The following is a 15,314-nucleotide window of genomic DNA, read 5'->3' as shown; positions in this document are numbered from 1 at the left end:
GTAAGACACCGAACCAATTTCTTCCCCCCCAGCACCTACTAATCATCCAAGCCAAGGCACCGCACAGCCACAACATCCCGCCAAGCCCATCACCCGCATTCAAGGTGAGAAAATAAAAGAAAAAACAAAAATAGAGAAGAACAGGCCAGAACAAGAACAAACCCACCCCCACCCACGCTGACCCCCCAAACGAGTCAAAGGAAGAACCCCACCCACCAGAACCAAGATAACCCCTCTCATAACAAACAGAATGAGAGTGGGACACATCCAAGGGGCGAATGCCAGGCCATCCATCCCACCACCCCAAACAGGACAGGGGAGGGAAGGGAAGGGCAAAGGGCCACATTGCAAGTAAACTTCAGAGCAGCCAAAAGTAGAGATATTGCATTAATGGAGCATCCCGCCATCTATGTAGAAGCAACTCAGCCCATCGACACCCCGGGCAGGTCAATCAGTATTGCTTAAAGCCGCCCGGTCAGCAACCGGGGAAGCAGAGTAAGCAGCAGCAGACCTCCTGGGGATAGCCTTGACAATTTAGCTGCCAGCTTCGGATCGGTAAAGAAATGCAGCTTGCTGCCATGCTGCACTCTCAGTTTTGTGGGATAAATGAGGGAGAAACGTGCATCCGTCTGACTAAGTACCTGTTTAATCAGCAGAAAGGCCTTATCGGCCACTTGCACTCCAGGAGTATAGTCCGGGAAAAAGTTCAGTTCAGTGTTCTTATAAGTTACCGGGCGCCTCTCTCTAGCCAACCGGAGAACAGTATCTCTATTGCGATAATTCAGCAGCCGGACAATGATGGGGCACGGCAGAGTACCAGGTGGGGGCCGGGGTCCCAGAGATCTATGAGCTCTCTCCACCACCAACATCCGGGACAGCTCACCGGGGAAGAGCTCAGAAAGCATGTGGTCGACAAAGTCCTCTATCCTGCCCATGTCCGTGGACTCCGGGAGCCCGATGATTCTGACGTTATTGTGCCGGAACCGCGCCTCCAAATCCTCATTTTTAGCACGTATGGCCTCCAGCACGCGCTCCATGTGCAGCAATTGCTCCCGTTCATCCATCCGTCGATCCTCCCCCTCCAAAGTGCGCAGCTCCAGCTGATCAAGTCGGAAGTCGTGATCATCCACCCTGGTCCTTACAGTATTTTGTCTAGCTGCGCTGTCAGATGATCAAGCTTGGCATCTATTTCAGCGAGGCCGCTCTTAAGGTCCAAGAACATGGCTTTGACTGAGGCGTCTGGGCTCCCACCCTCCGCCGGCGCATCCGCCACCTGAGAGGCAGAATCTCCTCCCCGCTTCTTCCCACCATCAAAGGATAACTTTGCCTGCCTCTGCTCCGCCTTGCCCATTCTCACAGCTGCGTCGACAGAACTCGTGACAGTCAATCCAGCAGGGCTGCTGCCCCCAGGGACCCTATAATGAGAGCAGAGACAGGCAGCCGGGGTAACCAGGGGGTACAGCCCGGCCCAGTAAGGGATAGCACTCCAGTCCTCACAGAAAGCACTGTGTCTACTCCAGCTAGGCCAAATGGGGCCCCAATCCAACAGTGGGCAGACTCCTGCGTAGCTCCAACGTCAGGGTCTCCACCTGGGCAGCCCGGCACCAGCAATCAATGGGACTCCCCACCGCCCTTGGAATGCAGCGGCCGTCCCCCGGCTCGAACAGACCGGCAAAAGGACCAGCCGCCTGGAGAGGCCCCGGGAACCATAGGATTACAATGCGCACCACCTGCCATGCACAGAAGGAACAAGTAGCGCCGGCAGCCCCTCACCTCCTCACACAACCAGCAAGCTGCCAGCGCCGCCGGTCCAGGCCGGGGTCTCAGCCAGGGGCCTGGTGGCTACAAAGCGCCCCCAAGGGGAGGCAGCTTCCAGGAGAGGCCGGCCCAAGCGCCCCTCCTCCGCCCGCCTCAGCAGACAGCTGTAACCAAGTGGCGAGCAGGCTCCCCGAACCCAGGGGCGAAGAGGCAACCGCCGATCACCCCCGCGTCACAAAAAGGAGCTGCGCAGCGCCCGCAGCGCACCCCATGCAATAGGAGGAGGCCCAGGGGCTGCACCAACAAGGCCCGTCCCAGTGGGTGGAAACTCAGCACCAACGGCCTCGGAAATCCTGACCCCGGGGCCGGAAGACACACGCCGATCCTTGGGATGCACCTGAGGCGAAAAAGCCAGGAAACTGCCTCTGAGGTAGGAGAAATGAAATAAATAGGCCCTAAGCCCAGCAGAGCCTCACTCCGCGGCGGCCATCTTGCTGGCAGGCTAGGCCACGTCCCCCTCCCACCCTCTCATTTGAAAAAAAAAAATCTTCCCTAGTCTTTGGTGGGCTTTCTGCCCTCCGTGGAGGCAGATGGGCCTTCCACAAATAGGCCAATCTGCGGGGGCAGATATGGCCAACAGTAATGTGCCCCCCAAACAAAACACACACATACACACCAATCCCTGGTGCCTAAGTGGTTTCTGCTCCCCCTGGGGGCAGATCAGCTTAATAAAAATGGGCGATCTGCCCCCCGGGGGGCAGAGATGGCCTAAAATAAATTCCCCCCCCCCCCCCAGGGTAACGACCCTTGCCTAAGGGGTCGCTCCCCTTGCATGAAATTGACCCAAAAAAAAAAATCCTGGTGTCTAGTGGTTTCTGCCCTCCTTGGTGGCAGATTGGCCTAATAAAAATAGGTTGATCTGCCTAAAGTTGATTTTGCCCCCAGGGGAGCGACCCTTGCCTAAGGGGTCGCTCCTCACATATAAAAAGTTTTTAAAAAATTAAAAAGTGATCCCTGGCGTCTAGCAGTTTCTGCCCCTCTGGCGGTAGAAATGGTCATACCATAATTTGCCCCCCTTATGCATAAATACAACTAAAACAAAGATCCCTGGTGTCTAGTGGGCATTTCTGGAAATAATGAGAGAGACATAAAAATAAAGGAAAGGCCTTTCCTTTCCTTTGATGCCTGTCTCGCCCCCTCCACGTAATCGGAGGAGAAATAATTTTGCATTTCTCCTCCGATCTGTGCTGGAAGCTCAGCTTCAGCCTCTGATGAGATCAGCATGTGATCACACGCTAACATCATTAGACGCCACGGGGGGTCAGGGAGGGGTCAGGGTAGAAGGGGTAGCAATTGCCCTTCCATCCCTGCCCCGGGGAGAATGGTGCTTGCCCATCGGGGGAACACTAGTTTGACGTAACGGTCACGTCCTCGGCACCCGAGTGATGCAACAAGGACGTAACCATCACGTCCTGGGCACCCAAGGGGTTAATGACATCATAGGGCATGTCATGATTGGTGTAATATGTAAGGTCAAAAGCAGTGCATGGCGAGAACGCAAGTTATAGTTACTTCAGTTAACTCTGGCTGGTGCCCCCTGCGAGTTGAAGCATTGCCACCCTCTCAATTACAAGCTGATGACAATGCTGCCACAACTTTCCTGCTTGGTTTGATTTCTGCCAGTTAGGCCTGTGTGAAAATCTTAATGAGGCCTGTGGGGAGGTAGCCAGCATGGTGGCAACCTCCCCATCAGGAGTTTGGCGGACAGGTTTTTCCGTCTGCCAAACTCATAATCGGGCCTTTACTGTAAGTTTTGTATCATGTTTCTAGGTGGCTGCTGTGCTCCATGCAGCCGACACAACATTTAGATAAATCATTTGTAGTGCCCCTGTTCCTCCTTGGGACAACACCGCAGATGGAAAATCTAAAAATAAAGCCCTCACATGGCATTATAGGGCACTGCTCTCTAGAGCACGGAATGTTATGTACAGCTCTTTTTCTTTTTGCGGCTTCACAACACAAGTGCTTTTTTAAATACATTTTAATTTCTGGGTGTCCTGGTCATACTTAGGACTGCCATACTTTGCCATAATGTTGAGGGCTGGCATGGGGAGACTCAATTCCCCCACAGCTCCCTGGCCAGCAAACGTGTTGGTGTGTCAACACTGGAGGAGGCTATACTTTTTAAAAGTTTTCTTTTTTTTAGGGCTCGGTGCCCTGATCACACCCAGGACATCCAACAACTCTTTTTTATGTTGCAGACTTCTGGGGCAGCCCAGGGACCCTGTGGACCTATTGTCTCCCAGGCCAGAACCCATCCCAGGTGCTGGCAGGATCTGGATGTGTTTTATTTGTGGGTGTTCCAGTCCCACCCAGGGCACTCACAACATTGATTAACATTGGGGCTGGGGCTCAGGCCCATTGGCCCCTCTAGCGTCCCAGCCAGCACCCATCCTGGGTGCTGTTGGGAGTCAAAATGTATTTATCTGCTCCTGCCTGATAAAAGCAGCTTCTGATTTTGCTCCTGCCAGGAGAAGGGAACAATACACAATGTTCTAGTGGATGGGTCCCTCGGATACTCTCTAGGATTGGACCTTAGGGGATGCGGTCTCTGGAGCCATTAAGGGGGTCATTCCGACCCCGGTGGGCGGCGGGTGCCGCCCGCCGGGCGGAAAACCGCCCAAAGACCGCACCGCGGTCAAATGACCGTGGGGGTCATTTTAACTTTCCCGCTGGGCCGCCGGGCGATCTCCAGAAGATCGGCCGCCGGCCCAGCGGGAAAGCCCCTGCAAAGAGGATGCCGGCTCCGAATGGAGCCGGCGGATTTGCAGGGGTGCGACGGGTGCAGTCGCGATAAGCAGACAGTGAAAATCTTTGTGGGGCACTGTTAGGGGGCCCCTGCACTGCCCATGCCAGTGGCATGGGCAGTGCAGGGGCCCCCAGGGGCCCCACGACACCCGTTCCCACCAGCCTCTTCCTGGCGGTGTAAACCGCCAGGAACAGGCTGGCGGGAAGGGGGTCGGAATCCCCATGGCGGCGCTGCAAGCAGCGCCGCCATGGAGGATTCCCTGGGCCAGGAGAAAACCAGCGGGCAACCGCCGGTTCCCCTTTTCTGACCGCGGCTTTACCGCCGCGGTCAGAATAGCCCAGGAAGCACCGCCAGCCTGTTGGCGGTGCTTCCGTTGCCCTCCACCCTGGCGGTTTGAAACCGCCAGGGTCGGAATGAGGGCCTAAGTGTCTCATGGAGGGGTGCCCATAGAAGACTTTTTGTGTAAAATCAATTATATTAAGTGGTAAGCAGATCTTCTTTTCATTACATTAGATGTGCAGGAAATGTACCCAAGTAAAACAAACATGGATGGTTTGAAGGCCTGAGAACATTTTATGAGAGAAACACCACTGAATTGCTTACATCATGTTAATCTGATTTTAGAAATGATGAAAAGGTGTCTTCAGGAGAACAGCTTTTTGTTTCATACCCAACTGTAAACTGCAAAAGACTATGGCCCTCATTATAACCCTGGCTGTCCGAGACCACCATGGCTGTTGTGGCTGAAGCACCGCCAACACCGCCGCCGTCGTACCCAGGGGATTACCAGTCACCCTACCGCCAGCCTTTTCCCGGCGGTTTGAACCGCCAGGAAAAGGCTGGCAGTACGGGGAGTCACGGGGCCCTGGGGGCCCCTTCACTGCCCATGCCACTGCCATGGGCAGTGCAGGAGCCCCCTGACAGGGCCCCGTGCAGCTTTTCACTGTCTACATAGCAGACAGTGAAAAGCGCAACGGGTGCAACTGCACCCGTCGCACGGCCGCAACACCGCCGGCTCCATTTGGAGCCGGCTCCCATGTTGCGGCCCACATCCCTGCTGGGCCGGCGGGTGGAAACTCTGTTTCCGCCCGCCGGCCCAGCAGGGATGTCACAATGGGCACTGCGGGAGTGCGGCTGCATTGGCGGCCGCACGGCGGTTACAACTTGGCAGGCAGCGGTTGCCGCCCGACAATGTTGTAATGAGGGCCTATGATTGGAAACTGCAACGCCTCCAGTCATACAAATGTATTCAAGGCCTGGTGGGAGGAGCAGATGACCACCAGTGACAGAACATCTAATTTCATGGAAATGTGGTATTACGGTTGAGGTACATAGATGACCTCTTTCTGATATGGAAAAGCTCTGGGGAAAAGGCATGCAAATTTACTGAAATTCTCAATGATATTGAACTGAATATAATCATGAGAAGTGAAATCCATGTGGGAAGATATTGAGGGCTAAGCTCAACTGCTGCACAATATAAAAAAATGGACGACCAACATGATAGTACGATACCCAGATTTAGAGGACTAGGCTATGACGACCAGAACTTTCAGTGTAGCAAAATGCAAAGGGCCTGATTTAGAGTTTGGTGGAGGGGGTTATTCAGTCAGAAATGTGATTGCTATCCTGTCTGCTATATTATGATCCTATTATGGCCTATGGCGATTGTAATACAGCAGATGGGATGTCTATCACATTTGTGATGGAGTAACCTGTCTGCCAAACTCTAAATCAGACTCAAAGTCTTTAAGTTGGACAGGGTGCGGTTGATATGGAGAACAAGATAAGGACCGAAGATGCTAATACTAACAATTTAAAACAAATTGCTGTAAGCATTTTAATGAGATTTTCTTTAGGAAACACAATGAAGTATTTGAAATGTATAACTAATTATGTGGTGTATGTTCGGACTTGTCTTTGTCAAAAGCAGTATGTAGGAAGGACAGTTTTGAAGGTTCTGAAAAGAATTTTAAAACATGTCTGAGCATTACAAAGTAAAGATATGAATTTTCTGGTGGCTCATCATTTTCATGAAGTACACAATGGGGATAATGGAGGATTGACATTTTAGGATGGAGATTGTTGCAGCAGCAATAGAGCACAAACCTTGCACAAATTAGAATCAGATCCATAATAGAGCTGAAAACATTGGGACCTAACGTATTGAACATGATTGAGGAGTTGGCAGTACATTTGGGGTATTAAGGAGAAAAAAAGAACATCCACACAGAATCATTTGGTTATAAAGAACCTAATCATAGGAGATGACATATAAAATGTCCCCTTGTAAATAACTGTTTTTTAGAGGTGTTGGTGGAGAGAAAAGCTTATGAGCCTGCTTGTTGGACCTATACCATTTTGCGGGTTCATCCCCAGGCTTTTTGCCTCTTCCTCCTATTTTTTCTGACCTCTTGCTGCTGGCACTAGGACTCTGAGCACTTTATCACTGCTGATCAGTGCTAAAGTGCAGGTGATCTCACTACTAAAGTTGGTATGATTGGCTTACACCTAATTGGCACCGTTAATTTACCTGTAAGTCCCTTCTACAGTGATATCCCTACACCCGGGGCCTGTAAATTAAATGCTACTAGTGGGCCTGCAGTTCTGCTTGTGCCAGCCACAGAAGTAGCCTTTCAAACCTGGCTCAGGCCTGCTACTGCAGGGCCTGCATGCTCAGTTTACTGCCACAGGGACCTGGCATCTAAATTTACTATTCAGACCCAGAACCCCCCTTTTGCTACATGTAAGCCACTCTAAGGTAGGTCCTAGGCATCCCAATGGGCATGGTGCTATGTATGTAGAAGGCAGGGCATGTGCCTGGTTGCATGGCCTGTCCCAGTAGTGACAAACTACCTATTTGGTATCTCACTGTTGTGAGTGCTGCCTGACTCATACGATTGCATTGGAAATGCCTTGCCTTATGTCCAGGGGTTATTATCTGTTTTATGAGGGGTAGTGTAGGCATGTTTGGTATGGTTGTAATAGTAATGAAAAATGCTGCTAACTAGTGTAGGTGGATTTTTATTACCATTATAGAAATGCCACTTCTAGAAAGTGAGCATTGCTCTATGTTTATGACTTCAGTGTTTTGCAGCTTGATTCCAATCCACAAAGAACCACATCGAATCGCAGTCTGTCACCCTATAGGAGTTATTCCTGTGCAATGTATCCTTGGCGCAGATCCTTGCTGCCCTCATCGACAGCAGCCTCAATGATGATGCCAGACTCCGCAACGCAACCTTGCAGCTCCCCAGAACTGATTCATCACCCCAACAGTGTGACACATTCTCAATGCTGAATTTTGCATCACAAGTCCTCATCGACTGGATCCTCAGCAATGATGCAGGACCTTACACTGCAGCCTTACTGCACCTCAAAACTAACACAATGCTTTGGTTGCACAACGCATCTTCAGCACTTTGGTCAGCTGGCCTAACTGGGTCCCTGTAGCTGGACCGCACTCCATTACATCGGCCTGAACTTATGACTTTATCCCAGTTGTCCCATATATATACAGTTGGCTCTTTGTGCTTTTTGGTGCGATTTTCACTGAGACATGAAACCTGCAGTTCCAGATTTACTGACAGAATTTTTGTTGTTTTTTTCTTGTTTTATTTCTTCAAAATAACTCATTTTTTATAACCTGGTGTGGGATCCTTTTTATGTGGTGTTTTCAATTTCTCACTGTTTGAAGTGTTGCACAAATAATTGACAGATTGACTTTGAATTAAGCCTGACTACTCTGCACCAAGCTGCAAGAGGATTGAGCGCAGGTTAATTTAGAATTGACCTGTGCCTCACCATGACAAGGACTGTGATTACTGCTTGACAAGGGCTCACACCCCAAACAACCAGTAACCCATTTTCTTACATTGGTAATCAGTGGTGAGGAATTTTAAATTCTCCCTGATTGGTCTTTTTTTTTTCAAATCCATCCCAATAATGTTGGACCACTGTGACTGTGGTTTCACCTGCAAAGATGGAATATGAGTGCCTCAATCTGGAGAGCTACACTGTGGTGGCACACAAGGCGTTTTGCAAGGAGAGGGGGCTGCCCACCAAGAGGAGCACCAAAAAGTTGGAGCTCTAAAAGGCTTGGAGAGCATGGCTAAATGCCCAACAGTTGCAAGTCACCACTGAAGACCAGGATGGAGCGAAGGATGTGGGGGCTTGGTTACCAGCCCTGAGATGTAGCTGTCAGCTTTGGAGGATGACTTGATCCCTAAAGTGGAACTCCCTGGCAGATCAGAGAGCAGTGTTTCTTCTTGAGGCCTGTCCCTGGTGGACAGGAAGGTTGAAAGGGAGTTTAGGTAGGAGCTGGCCCAGCTGAATTTGTCCATGGAAGAAAAGAAACGGGCCATTGAGAGAATACAACTGACCATGGGGCAAAGAGAAAGGAAAATGGCTCATTAGAGGATCCTCAAAGAGCTAAACATAGGTGCTAGCAAACAGAGTCCAGCAATCTTGGGGGCAGCATACCTGAAGTATCTTTTGGATATAAGAGGCTCAATATTCCCAAAAGTTTGGTGCCTGACTTTGTTGTGGGGACATTAACAAGTGGTTTGAAGCCTATGAGGTGGCTTTACAAATAAATAGGATTCCTGGGTAGGATCAGGGCCTAGATTTGGAAAGTACATCCCCAGTGAGGGGAAAGATAACCTAGAAATGGGGGGCTGGATGAGATTCCCCCCGAAGGAAACCCTAGTCAGAAAGTATGGCATTACCACTGAGAACTACAGGCAGACATTTAGGGACAGCCATAAACTGTCCCAGCAGTCCTGGATTGTATGTGTGTACTCCTTTTACACAGCACTTGATGGTTGTGTGAAGGACAGTGAAGTGAAGAATTATCAGGGACTGTACAATCTCCGATGGACTGGGAGGTGGCTGAGCCTGAGGGTGCCGCCCTGAAACCTACAGGGGAGGACATTGCCAACCTGGGGAACCTACCTGAACTGTACAACTGTCAGTAGGAAAGGGGTGCCACCTGGGGGAAGTTCTGCAGGGCATAGATGGAGTGTCCTATTCTTGAGGGCCTATGGAGGTAGGCTGAGGCCAAGGCCGCTGGCGACCCCTCTTGTGATCACCCGATTTACTGGGACCCTGGTCTCCTGTATAGTGAGTCTAAAGTTACTGAGCCTGGAGCAACCTATGTGTTGTAGGTCCCCAGTGTTTTTGTTATCAATCAATCACTCAATCAAGAAGTGTATTTGTATAGCACACTAATCACCGGTGAGAGTATCCAGGCCCTGCTGTCTCAGTCAAACATCTATGTCTTGGGATCTCTTATGAGCTCCTGGATGGAAGGAGATGACCTTAGGTGGGGGGAAGGCTGTTCTAGGCTTTTGCTGTAAGACATGTGAATGAGTGACCTCTTTAAGAGCTGTGTGGAATTACTGAATGGTCCTGAGCAAAGCAGACAGAAGGAGTCTGAAGGGGTGGTGAATATCCATGCAATGGTTAAGGCAAGTTGGTCCTAGGTTGTGGAGGGATTTGTACACGAACGTCAGGAGTTTGAATTGATAGCGTTTGTGTACGGAGAGCCAGTGGGGGTTTCTTATGTGAGGGGTGATGTGCATTCATTTTGCAAGGTCTAGGATGAGTCTGGAGGCTGAGTTCTGGATGATTTCCAGTTTTTTGTAAGCACAGTGGTGAGTCTGGTGTAGAGTGTGTGGCCATAGTCTAGTTTGCTGGTTATGAGGGCTTGTGTGATGGTGCATCTGGATTCATGCGGGAGCCATTTGAAGTTCCTGTGGAGCATGTGGAGGGTGAGGAAAGAGGTGGAGGAGATTGCGCTGCCCTGGTGCTTCATGTTGAGCTTGTTGTCTAGGATGATTGCTAGGTTTCTGGTGTGGTTCATCGGAGTGGGGGAGGGCCAAGTGCGGTTGGCCACCATGAGTCATCCCAAGGTGAGGTGGTATTTCCGAATAGAAGTACCTCTGTCTTGTTGGTGTAGAGTTTGAGGCATCTGTCCTTCATCCATTTTGCGATGCTGTTCATGAAGTTGTGGAAGTTGGGTCTTGTTGTGGAGTTGTTACATGGCCCTCCTCATGGAGCTGGCTCATAATGTACCCCTGGCAGGTAATCTAGGACAGAACAAGACCTTTGAAAGGGGTGGCACTGACGTTTGCAGGTCCCAGATGAAGATAGCCTGAGGTGCATTTTACAGGTCATGCCTTACATGCCAGGACGTGGCAAATCTGAAGGGAAGGGTAAGGCTCCCCTGCAGCCATTCTCTGTTTTTGGCACTCCCTTTGAACAGGTGGACATTGACATTTGTTGGCTTCTGGATCCCAGACAACCATTGGCAACTGGTTCATCCTTAGCTTGGTAGATCATGCCACCCAATACCTGATGGGGTATACCTCTGATGACAGTGACTGTGCCTGAGGTGGCCAAGCACTGATTGGGATCTTTACCCATGTGGGGCTCCTTAAGGAGGTAGTATCTGACCATGGTACCAACTTTATTTCACATACATGAAGTCTACATGGAAGGAGTATGGGGTACCCCTCAAGTTCTCCACTCCTCACCACCCCCAAACCGATTGGTTTGTTGAAAGGTTGAAAGTTACCGCCCAAGGAGGTTAGCTTCAGCCTCTTTCAACTTCTATAAAAGCACCCTGTGAGAGAACCTCTCATTCTGGTGAAGGAGGCCTGGGAGCAATCTCCCTGAAAAGGCCCCAGTGTGTGGTCAGCTACATGTTGCCACTTTGCACCCAAATGAAGCGCATTTTGAAGAAAGCCAAAGAGACTCTAGAAGCCATCCAGGAGGTCATGGAACAATGGAATGATCAGAAGGCCACTCTGGTCAAGCTTTTGCCTACCCAGAAAGTGTGGGTGATGAAGCCTGTGGAGCCCAGGGTCCTGTAAGACTGCTGGTCTGGGCCCTATGAGGAGAGAGAGCACAAGAGGGAAGTCACCTAACTGGTGGACCTCAAAACTCCCAGGAACCTTTTCAGGATTTGCATTGAACTGCCTCGAACTCTGGTCTCAGAGGATGGAGTGGGGGAGGAGAGTGAACCTGTCCCTAACCTCCTTTTGTCCAAGAAGCATGATCGGTAAGTGGAAGGTGTCAACCTCTCCTTCATAATGACTCAAGAACAAAAGAGAGACCGTTGTCAGTTGTTAGGGTAGCTTGCCACTCTCTTCTTCCTTACCCCAAGACTCCCAACATGGTGAATTCCTGGTGTTGACACTTGAGACAGCATGCCTGTGGCCTGTGAAGAGTAAGATCTACAGGATGTCTAATAAGGTGAGAGCCATCTTTAAGGAGGAAGTCTCCAAAATGTAGGAGTTATGGGTTATTGAACCATCAAACAACCCTTGGTCCAGTCCTATGATATTGGTCCCCAAGGCTGCTCCTCTTGGTACCACCCTAGAACTTAGGTTCCATATGAATTACCGGTGCTCAATGTAGACACCAAAACTGATATGTACCCCATCCCCCGAGGTGATGAGCTCATAGATTGGTTGGGAATTGACAAGTTCCTCAGCACCATTAATTTAATGTCTGGTTACAGAAAGATTGCCTTGACCAAAGGGGCACAAAGAGAGCTCTGTGTTCTCTACCCCAGAAGGGCACTTCCTATACTGGGTAATGCCCTTCAGTTGCAGAATGCCTCTGCCACCTTTTGGAGGTTGGTCAACCAGGTCTTAGATGGGTTAAAGACCTTTAGTGCCACTTATCTAGATAACATTGCGGTCTTCAGTTCTAGCAGGAAAAAACACCTGTGCCACCTCAGGGAAGTGCTTCTAGCTCTACAGAGGACAGGCCTGACTATCAAGGCTAATGTATGCCAGACAGGGCAGGCAGGGCTCAGTGGTCTACTTGGGTCACCAAATGGGAGAAGGCAAGATGCAGGCCCTCCAGGCCAAAATCCAGACAATCGTGCCATGGGAATCCCTGAAGACTGAGGTGAAGGTCTTTTTAGGCCTCACTATGCACTAAAGGAGATTTGTCAAAGGTGGTGGCACCATTGAGGCGCCCTTGGCAGAGATGACTTCTAGGAAGCATCCCAGATAGGTGATTTGGATGGAAGTTTGCCAGAAGGCTTTTGAGACCTTGAAGGAGGCCATGTGCACAACACCTGTCCCGAGGCCCCTGACTTCTCCAAAGAATTCATTATACAGACCAATGTCTCAGAGCAGGTAGGTGCTCTTACAGCTGAACAAAGAGGGCCGGGACCAACCTCTAGCCTTCATCAGTAGGAGGCTACTTCCCAAGGAACAAAGGTGGAGTGCAATAGAAAGGGAAGCCTTTGTAGTAGACTGGGCACTGAAGAAGCTGAGACCATACCTGTTTGGTGCTCACTTCTGGGTTCAGTCAGACCACAGATCCCTCAGATGGCTAATGCAGATGAGGAGTGAGTATCCCAAACTGTTGAGGTGGTCCACCTCCCTACAGGAAATAGACCTTATAGTAGAACACAGTCCTGAAACAGATGTTGCCAGTGCTGATGGTCTTTCCAGGTTTTTCCACCTTTGCGAAAAGAATTCTCACAGGGTTGGATGTTTCTCCCCACTTTCAGCTGGGGGCATATGTTAGACCTGGATTTGGTGGTGTTTTCCCCCTACCTTTTTGCCCTCAGACCTACTGTTTTGATAAATTTGTTTTTGCTGGTCACAGCACTCTGCACACTTTGCCACTGCTAAGCAGTGCTAAAGTGTTTTTGCTTTTTCCTTAAAGCATGGTTAAATTGGCTTAAAATCAACTGGAATATTTAGTTTACTTATAAGTCCCTAATAAAATTGCACTACCCGTGCCCAGGGCCCATAAATTAAATGCTACTAGTGTATTGTGTAGCCATTTTAGCTCCATTCACGTTATTTTAGCAGCTGTGCACTTTAACCTAGATATATTTTATTCAGCTTTGTTTATTATTTTAACAATAGCCACATTTGCGGTCTTGTTTTATTTCTCTCTATCTAGCTGTTCTTTGCCTAGGCCAGCACTGCATTCTTAAACAAGACATTTCTTTCACTCTGTGCTTCTCTCAAGGCTGCAGTAAGATAGGTTGCCGGTAAACGTGGTAACGCTTTGTCTTTGGTATTCATAGAAACATAAACATCCTTACATAGGGACATTTCCTCAGAACATCAGCTGTTTTATTATAAAAACACTTCTTTGTCCCATACGGGTTAGAGAGAGATTCCAGCCTGATGACCACGACTGTATGCTGATTGCTGAACGCTTCGCTACAGCTGCTTGTGCATTCTTCAGGCTTTGCTCAGGTATGAGGGATGATGTCTTCCCAGGGGAACCTGAAGGGCAGAACAAGAGCTCAACATGCTGTGCTCTAATATAGCCTAGGTAGGAATTAGTCTATTGACTCTAGTGACAATATGGTAGCGTTATTTTTATGCTTCACTCTCCTTGTCACAATTTTAATCCTGTCATGCTTCATTGTCCTGGTTATTGCAGTACATGCTTTATTATTTAAGATGCAGTTGCTTCATTAAAAACCTTATTGAAACATATACTGCCTCTGATTGTCCTTGTATACATGAGACTAATGTAACTGAGAGAAATGGATGCAATCTGATTGACCGGGATTTCCCTGAGGAATCAATTGTGTCATGCGCTCAGCTGTCCAATCATCCCTGCTCTTGGGTGGAAATGAGGCACTGCTGGTTATCTAGAGCAAAACAACTCTGATTAGGCCAACAGGTGTCACCTGTAGAGGGTTAGACTCAGTCCCCCACACCGCAGGCAATTCTGCCACTCAAATCCAGTAGTCTCATTAGAATAATGAGAGTCTACACAACAAGCGGGGTGGCAGCACTGTGTCACTCCCCTAACTGGCACTTTAAAAATGTCTCAGATCTGTCATTGCAGCCTGTGTGCACAGTCTTTAAACTACCATTTCAACCTGGCACAATAAACCTTTTGACAGGTCCATACCGTTTTAATACATGTAAGTCACCCCTAGGTTAGGCCCTGGACAGCCCAGCGGGCAGGCTGCAATATATTTGAAAAGTAGAATATGTACTTTTATGTTTTACATGTCCTTGTAGTAAACAACTCTTGAATACACTTTTCCCTACTGCAAGGCCTACCTCTCCCATACCATAACTTTGGAGGTACTTTATTACATTTAATAAACTATAACTTCCAAATGGGAAAAGATAACTCATTCATGTTTGGTACCTTTGAAGTTGTAAAGAAAAATCCCAATCTATGGTAAAGTTGGTTGTTAAATTACAATTTGAAAATGCCACTTTTAGAAAGCCTCTAAAGAACAAGAGCAACCCAATTGTTCACTGGGGCATGGGTATAAATACTTTATCACAAATCAACTGTTCATGTGACGCTCATTTAAAATGTGTATACAGTAAAGAAGAAAGTTCTACATACAGTTAATCAATAGTCATGTATTTTTTTTTTAAATCAGACAGTACACATTCTGTCAGGCTTGTATACATGGAAAAAATAACAAGCAACCATTACATGTTGTCAGTTAGGATAGGTTTGTCACTAATTTGTAAAAACAATGCAGAAAATGAAAACATTTCAGTGATTGGCAAAGGGATATAGAACTAACTGTACCCAATTGAGAGAAACCGAAGCAAAGCGAGATATCAATTTTGTGAATTTACACAGTTTTGTAGAGAGGCACACTTTTTTTAAATTTAAATAAACACACAAAATTGATTTCCTGTGTGGAGTAATCAACACAGAGGTCTGTCTTTTAGATGTTGATGGTGTTTCAACCCTTCAAGGATAGCTGGGTCTCATCAGGACA

This window comes from Pleurodeles waltl, chromosome 2_1 (assembly GCF_031143425.1).
Source record: "Pleurodeles waltl isolate 20211129_DDA chromosome 2_1, aPleWal1.hap1.20221129, whole genome shotgun sequence".
In the NCBI taxonomy this organism is placed as follows: domain Eukaryota; kingdom Metazoa; phylum Chordata; class Amphibia; order Caudata; family Salamandridae; genus Pleurodeles; species Pleurodeles waltl.
This window is presented reverse-complemented; position numbering follows the sequence as displayed.